Genomic DNA, 7,851 nt, shown 5'->3' with positions numbered 1-7,851 from the left:
TTTTATATTAAAGCTCTCAAGCTACCAATCTTCGTGTTTCAGATCTACAAGCTATCAGTATTTTGTGATTCAACATAGTTTTTATGCTACAGTGGTATCAGAGCCATGGCACACGATATAATCATGCGGGACTTTGAACGTAGTTTGCCGCACAATGTGTCATTACATTCACATCTTGATTACATTGAACAGTTTAGTATTCAAGAAGCATTTCAACGATTAGAAAAATCGATTGCAGAAGTTAAATCATGTCGAGAGGAAAATGTGGAAGAAGAAAAGGTAGAAGAATTCAATCAAAATGTTGATAATGATGAATATGAAAACGATACAAATCAAGATGATGAATCTAATGATAATGAGGATGAAGAGGCCTGGATCGATGGAGAAGTTCTAGAGATCAATGGATGGAAAGCTAAAATTCAAACCACCTATGGAAAAACAGTGGTTGTGGATGTTTCAAATGCACACCATAAAGATACTAAAGTAGTGCCTGGGGGTGTGGATGATATGACAAAACTAGCTTATTTGCATAAACTGGGAGTTCTGCACAATTTGTCAACTAGATATGAAATTGAAATTTATACATATACTGGGAGCATACTGATTGCCATCAATCCTTTTAAAAGACTTCCTCATTTGTATGATAGCCAAATGATGGAACAATACAAGGGGCCTACATTTGGAGAGCTAAGCCCTCATGTTTTTGAGGTTGCAGATGTTGCATATAGGGTGATGATCAATGATGGAATAAGTCAGGCCATTTTAGTCAGTGGAGAAAGTGGAGCAGGTAAAACAGAATCTACCAAAATGCTTATGCGCTATCTTGCTTACATGGGGGGTCGAGGAGTAACTGAGGGAAGATCAGTGGAACAACAAGTGCTAAAATCAAATCCTGTTCTTGAAGCCTTTGGCAATGCAAAAACTGTCAGAAATAACAATTCGAGTCACTTTGGTAAATTTGTTGAGCTTCAATTTGACAAGAATGGGAGAATCTCAGGAGCTACTGTTAGAACCTACCTACTAGAAAGGACCCGTGTTTGTCAGGTTTCTGATCCTGAGAGGAATTATCATTGTTTCTATATGCTCTGTGCTGCACCACCAGAGGATATTGAGAAATACAAGTTGGGGGATCCAAGAACATTTCATTATCTCAACCAGACCAATTGTTATGAATTGGATGGTGTGAGTGATGCAGAAGAGTATCTTCTAACAAGAAGGGCCATGGATGTGGTGGGGATCAGTTCTGAAGAGCAAGAGGCGATATTTCGAGTTGTGGCTGCTATTCTCCATCTAGGTCTTGAAGACTCTCTTTGTAAACGTGTCATTGTGACATGTGATGAAAACATTACAAAATCACTAGATCCAGTTGCCGCAGCTACCAACCTAGATGCATTGGCAAAAACCGTATATTCACGATTATTTGACTGGCTGGTGAACAAAATAAATATTTCAATCGGCCAGGATCCTAATTCAAAGATGTTAATTGGGGTTTTGGATATCTATGGTTTTGAAAGCTTTAAGACCAACAACTTTGAACAGTTGTGTATCAATCTCACAAATGAGAAGCTGCAGTAGCACTTCAATCAGCATGTGTTTAAGATGGAACAAGAAGAATACACAAGAGAAGAAATTGATTGGAGTTACATTGAATTTGTTGATAATCAAGATATATTGGATCTCATTGAGAAGAAACCTGGAGGAATAATTGCTCTTCTGGATGAAGCTTGCATGTTTCCAAGATCAACTCATGAAACATTTTCGCAAAAGCTTTATCAAACGTTTAAGAATCACAAACGCTTCAGCAAACCAAAACTTTCTCGTACAGATTTCACTATTGGTCATTATGCTGGTGATGTTACATATCAGACCGATTTGTTCATTGACAAGAATAAAGATTATGTCGTTGCAAAACATCAAGCTCTATTAAATGCTTCAAATTGTTCTTTTGTTGCAAGTCTCTTTCCTCCTCTCCTTGAGGAGTCTTCTATGTCATCTAAATTCTCCTCTATTGGCACTCGCTTTAAGCAACAACAGCAATCTCTTCTGGAAACATTGAGCTCAATAGAGCCTCATTACATAAGATGCATTAAACCAAACAATTTACTGAAGCTAGGCATTTTTGAGAATCACAATGTCTTGCAACAACTACGTTGTGGAGGTGTTATGGAGGCAATTAGAATCAGCTATGCTGGGTATCCAACAAGACGAACATTTGATGAATTTCTTGATCGTTTTGGTATTTTTGCTCCAGGTGTGCTTGATGGGAGCTATAATAAGAAGACTACAAATAAAAATTTGCTGGACAAGATGGGTCTTCAAGGTTATTAGATAGGGAAATCAAAGTTTTTCCTCAGAGCGGGACAAATCGCTGAATTAGATGCTAGAAGATCTGAGGTATTGGGAAATTCAGCAAAAATTATCCAGCGCAAAGTTCGTTCGACATTGTCCGCTGACCATTAATGAATGCCCACTTTCGATGACATCGTATCATGGTCCAAGTTAAGTGCCATAGTCAACAGGGACCTCGACCCAACGTGTCTTTCTGTCATATCCCATTCAATCACGTTTATAGTAAATAAATAAAAAAAATGATATATGGTTGTGGTAATATAGTCGGATCGAACATAAAATTGCACTGATATATAGTCAGATATAGTTACAAGAAAGAAAGAAAGAAAATATAATCCAAAACTATAAATTAAATTAACAAAGTTTAATTAATTCAAATTATAAAAAAAAATATTATTAAAAAAATAATAATAATAAAAAAATTTGGGATTTTTTTTCTTCTTACAATCTATATATATATATATATATAATAGAAAGACGGAAACAAAAGAAGACAACCTTGGACTCGAAAATAGAGTTATTAGCGAATTATAGATGCTGAGCCACCAGAGACCTTCTGCCTCCCATATGCCGAGATGACAATCACCGCTAAGACAATTGCCAGCAATATAGCTTTGAGGACAAAGCTTCCGAAGGAAGAGGCTATGTTATGAATATAATTCATAACAATTAGATAAATAAAATAAAATATAAATATTAAATAATTAAATATTATATAGGGTAAATAGTCATTAAATCAAGTGAAAAGGCATGTCTAAAAGACATGCCCATTCATGAAAGGTCACTTGCTGAGGTATAAAAGCAGGGTCCTCATTGTAATCTTATATCATCTTACACATTTTATATATATTAATAAATTATTATATTAAATACCTGTGTGTATTTTTATATTAAAGCTTGCAAGCTACCAGTCTTCGTGTTTCAGTTCTACAGGCTATCAGTCTTTTGTGATTCAGCATAGTTTTTATGCTACAGAGTCCGAGTCGGAGTTTTAAAACATTGGGCACTACTATGTACCAAAGCCTGAATAGGTTTGCCTTTGAACTTGTATAAGCTGACCTCTCTAACCTCAATGGTCACTACTGTGTCTAGGCTAGGATCTTCTTGATGGATGAACATGTGCCCATTCCTTAACATGAACTCATATCCTTTGTCCTCCATCACTAAGACTGAAAGGAAGTTCTTCTACAATTCTGGTACAAATAACATGTCCTTGGCTTCCAACGTTCCTTCCAACTCCCATGCTTTTGTCATGTGGCATGATGCAGTAGTGTCCAAGTACCAAGCACTTCTGGTGATGTTGCTGGTAGATAGACAAGAGACCAATGAGCAGTCCTTCTCGAAATTTGCTGAAAATTCATCATGTTGTACCTTTGTTGACGCTGCTGTTTGTTGCGACTTCCCCTACCCCTCCTTATGAGGACAATGTGATGCATAGTGCCCATTCATGTGGCAAATGAAGCACTTCAGCTTGCCCAAGTCCTTCTTTGGCTGTGACCCCTCATTGTTGCCTTTGGAACCCTTCCTTTTCCTCTTCTTGGCTTTCTTGAACAAGACCAAGTTCTTCTCTCCATCTCGTTGCCTGCTGGCCTTAGACTTCTCCCAAACCTCTTTTTGGATGCAATCATCTCAAAGCCTCTCCTAATTGGGAAGCTTCTCTCGAGCATAGACACTCTTGACAAATGGTTCCGGTGGCTTGGTGAACCCATTCAGTGACACATGGATGAGTTCTGTCTCATCCACTATTTCCCCAGTGGCTACAAGCTGGTCTAGTATCTGGTTGATCTTCATGAAATAGTTGGTAACATTATCAAACATCAATATCTCGATGGATTTGAGCTTGTTGCTCAAGACCATCTTCCTATTCATGTTGTCATGATAAAGGTTCACTAGATCCTTAAACATCTCTCTATCCGATTGCTTCTTTTACAAGTGTGGGATCAAACGATCCCTTACGGTATCCATAATCACTTTTTGGGCTCTAATGTCCTTCTCATGAGTTGCCTCAAGTGTTGCATTTGTTCAGTGTTGGTACATAAACAACTTTGTTTGCCATCTTCTGAAAGTCATGTTCCTCTAAAGGCAAGGTCACCCTTGCATTACAGGACAAGAAGTTAGGTGCTCCATCCAACCAGTCTTCAAATTTGAGATTAGTTGTTGCCATTCTTAGATTTGATAAAATTAGCCGTGCTAAGTTCTTTTAGCACCGACAAGTATAAAATTGTTGCTGGTTTATAGATATGATAAGATCTTTTTACATATTTGATAGATTTGCTACAATTCTCTGTGGATCTATGTTTTGGATCTTAAAAAAACCCACAAAAATTTAAATCCTGTAAAACCTTTGACTGGTATGGCTTCCTTCTCTCGTTCTGAAGAATGACCACCAAATCACTGTTGGGTGATCTGATCTGTTATGCTATATGGAATGCTCCTGCTTGCTAATGTCGCCGTATAAGGTTTTGTCCTCACCTGTCAAGTCGTATGCTGTGTTACTCCACTTTTGCACTTGCTGTCGTCACTGTGTCGTACTGTGCACATATGTCTCTCACTTGCACAATTGTTGCAGTCACCTGTTACATGCATGCATGGTCTCTGCTGTGTATCTTACCGTGTACATTTGCAATTTTGCAGTCATCTTTCTTCCGGTATATGTCTTGTGCATGTACAGTGATTGGCGTCTACCGGTGCTGTGCATGTACGGTTGCTGTTGTCATCTGTTACATGTGTGCATATATGGATGTCACCTGTATGGCCTGTCCCACTGTATGGATTGTTGTGGCTCCTTTATGGTACCCCTGTGTCTGCAACCTTGATTTTCTGTGGATTTCTATGCAGAAAATTGTACGGCCTCCCTTGCCTCCACGAATTTTCTGAATCTGGCTTATTTGCAATACTTAGAAATTGGCCTCCTCCTCAGAGACAATGCTGTGATACCATGTTAATTTTACTAGCCCCAGCTATTGGCAATTTATTACCTGGCAAATCACTTGCTGTAACTTTATTAACTACAGATTTACTAAGTAAAATCACTGCTGGATTATTATCAGGTAAATAAAACATAAAAACATTGGAAGCACAATTGACCAATCTCATACACATGCACACAGGAAATTATGCCCTTCAAATCTGCTGCCCATTAACATTAGTTTTGCAGCATACAAGGCCTTCCCTTTGTATGAAATTAAATGCTAACTGAGGAAAGTTACAGACAACAAAACCTTGTTTTTTTGGAGGTGGAAAAACCCTTTTACTGCTCAGTGCACAGCAAAAACCCTCAAACCTGTCCTTCGATCCTGCTGGCTGCTGGATTCCTCTCTTGGTGCCCCTTGTTCTCTTTCTATGGAATCTGGATTCTAGACACTTGGATAAATGTCCTCCATCCAAGATCCTCACTATCTCACTGTCTTGTGGTCACTTAATGTCCCTTCTGTTAGCTTAGTTTTCCTTTTATAAGTTTGAGTTATTGATTGTCCTAAACTCCAAAGTGATTGACAGTTGAGATTTTCAACTTCGCTCGAGATCAGTGGTTGAGATTGATTTAATTCATTAATGCAAATAATCTTTTCGTTTCATTAGATTAACTACCTTTTTCTTATAAAAGGAAATTACATCAATAATTCCTTCAATTAAAGTGACTTGCAAAGGTTAAAGGTCCTTTGGACAACTTTCACCTGTCTAGATACATGGACCTGTGTGGAACTACCCATCGGATGCTACTATCATTGAGAAGGGAATATACAAGGACAATGGAGAGGAAAGGAGAAAGGAGAAACTCTTCTTTTAATCCCTTAGATGAGTTAAAAATGGAAGAGGGTTCATCATTTACATGGACAACAAAAGGGACTATTGAATAAGCATTCTTGGATTTTGTTCAATCAATGTCAAATAAAAAACTAGGGTTAGAAACTTAAAAGGTTTTTTGGAGGAAACCCTAGTTCATTTTATCGTAAGCTTTTGCCAGCTCTAATTTGAGAAGCATGCCCCTCTTTTTTGATTTAAGAGAGTGGATAGTTTACCAGCTAGAAACTGGCTTTGTTCTTTTTAGGTGAGGGATTGGGGGAGATGCCTGATCCTTGTGGCTATAATTTTACACATTGTTATGTAGTGGTGATATGGGTTTCTAGGTCCCTAAATCTTCTGGACTATCAACTTTTGGAATGAGAGAGCGATAAGTTGTTTTTGAGCTTTAAGAATCTTACATGAGGATCATGTTTCTGCAACCGCTGTCAGTAAGTCTGTGTGGATGATGTGCCACATCTTTTAAAAGATGCCCACTGGGAAGTCATCTGGTCTGGGGGGCGTGGCCTTTTTCCATATAAAAAAGTACAGATCTGAGTTCCTACATCTTGATAGGTTCCATCATCACACTGTTGTCTTCTTGAGTGATGGCCTTGGGGTGCTGTTGTCTTCTTGAGCGATGGCCTTGGGGTTTATGGAAACCATCAAGATGTAGGAACTCAGATCTGTATGGTTGTTATTGAGCGATGGATTTGGGGACGAAGGATAAGACCTAATTTTGCTCATTTGAAAAATTTTACCCCTGATCTGATAGGAGGGACTTGAAAAATCCAGCCACTTCTGTTTTTGTAGACCTGTAGATGCTTGGTCTTGTATTATGGAGTCATTGGCTTTTTCATCCTAGGAAATTTGTTTCTCTTATACTATGTGGATTTATAGAAAGATTTTGTGCCCCGATCTGCTTATTTTAACCATTTTTGGGATCTTTGTTTCAAATATTCTCCTCTCTAGCATAGATTTTATTCAGGGCTAATTTTTTGCTGCTGCGTTTATTGGAGTGGGCCAGTGAAACTTGCATTTTCAAATTTATGTTGGATGGTTTTGATTGCCTTTTCAAGAACAATTCTCTGCCTGAAAGTGTTCCTAAATCTGGATTCGTTTTATCCAGGGATGAATTTTTGCTGGTGCTTTTTCTTGGAGTGAGTTAGTGAGACCACCATTTCAATTTCATTTTGGATGGCACAAAGACTGGTTTCAATTTGAGGATGGCCCTTGTTTTGGATACTGGGAGACTGGTTTCATACACAGATATTTCGCATGCAGCAGCATCCCCGAAATATTGTGGAGAGAATTCAGACATACTGCACAATGCCCCTCTCAACTCACTCCTCTTTGCTCTCAATAATCATTTATGTATTCCTTGAAAAAGCCACAATAAAAACATTCCTGTGACTAAAGAAATCCTTTTCACTGTGTTATTGCAAAGGCTGTCTTTTCACATTTCCAGATATGTTAGAATTGTTGCTCCCATGGTAGTATAATAAATAAAGATCATAGTTCAGCACAAACAATAATTATCCATACTTTCATCTGCATGGGTGATCCAAATTGGATCCATGAAAACTAGCAAAGTGCTATGACTGTATCAAATTAGGACTTAAAACATTTATGAACAAAGAGCTATGAGGAAGACCTCTGGACAATGGCAGTTTGTAGCCAGCAAGGAATGACGAGGACCTCGGCCAAAGCGCGCTGACCGAG

General features: G+C 38.3%; 1 pseudogene; it reads left to right on the top strand.

The window, feature by feature from the left end:
* Window positions 1-492: 492 nt before the first annotated feature.
* LOC149216019 (myosin-8 pseudogene) lies at window positions 493-7,225 on the top strand (annotated as a pseudogene).
* The last annotated feature ends 626 nt before the right edge of the window (window positions 7,226-7,851 follow it).

Source organism: Pinus tabuliformis, chromosome 1_1 (genome assembly GCF_031772625.1).
Source record: "Pinus tabuliformis cultivar Carrire ecotype Pingquan chromosome 1_1, CPIR1, whole genome shotgun sequence".
Classification (NCBI taxonomy): domain Eukaryota; kingdom Viridiplantae; phylum Streptophyta; class Pinopsida; order Pinales; family Pinaceae; genus Pinus; species Pinus tabuliformis.
The sequence above is the reverse complement of the archived record's forward strand: the minus strand, read 5'-3'. Positions and strand labels throughout refer to the sequence as shown.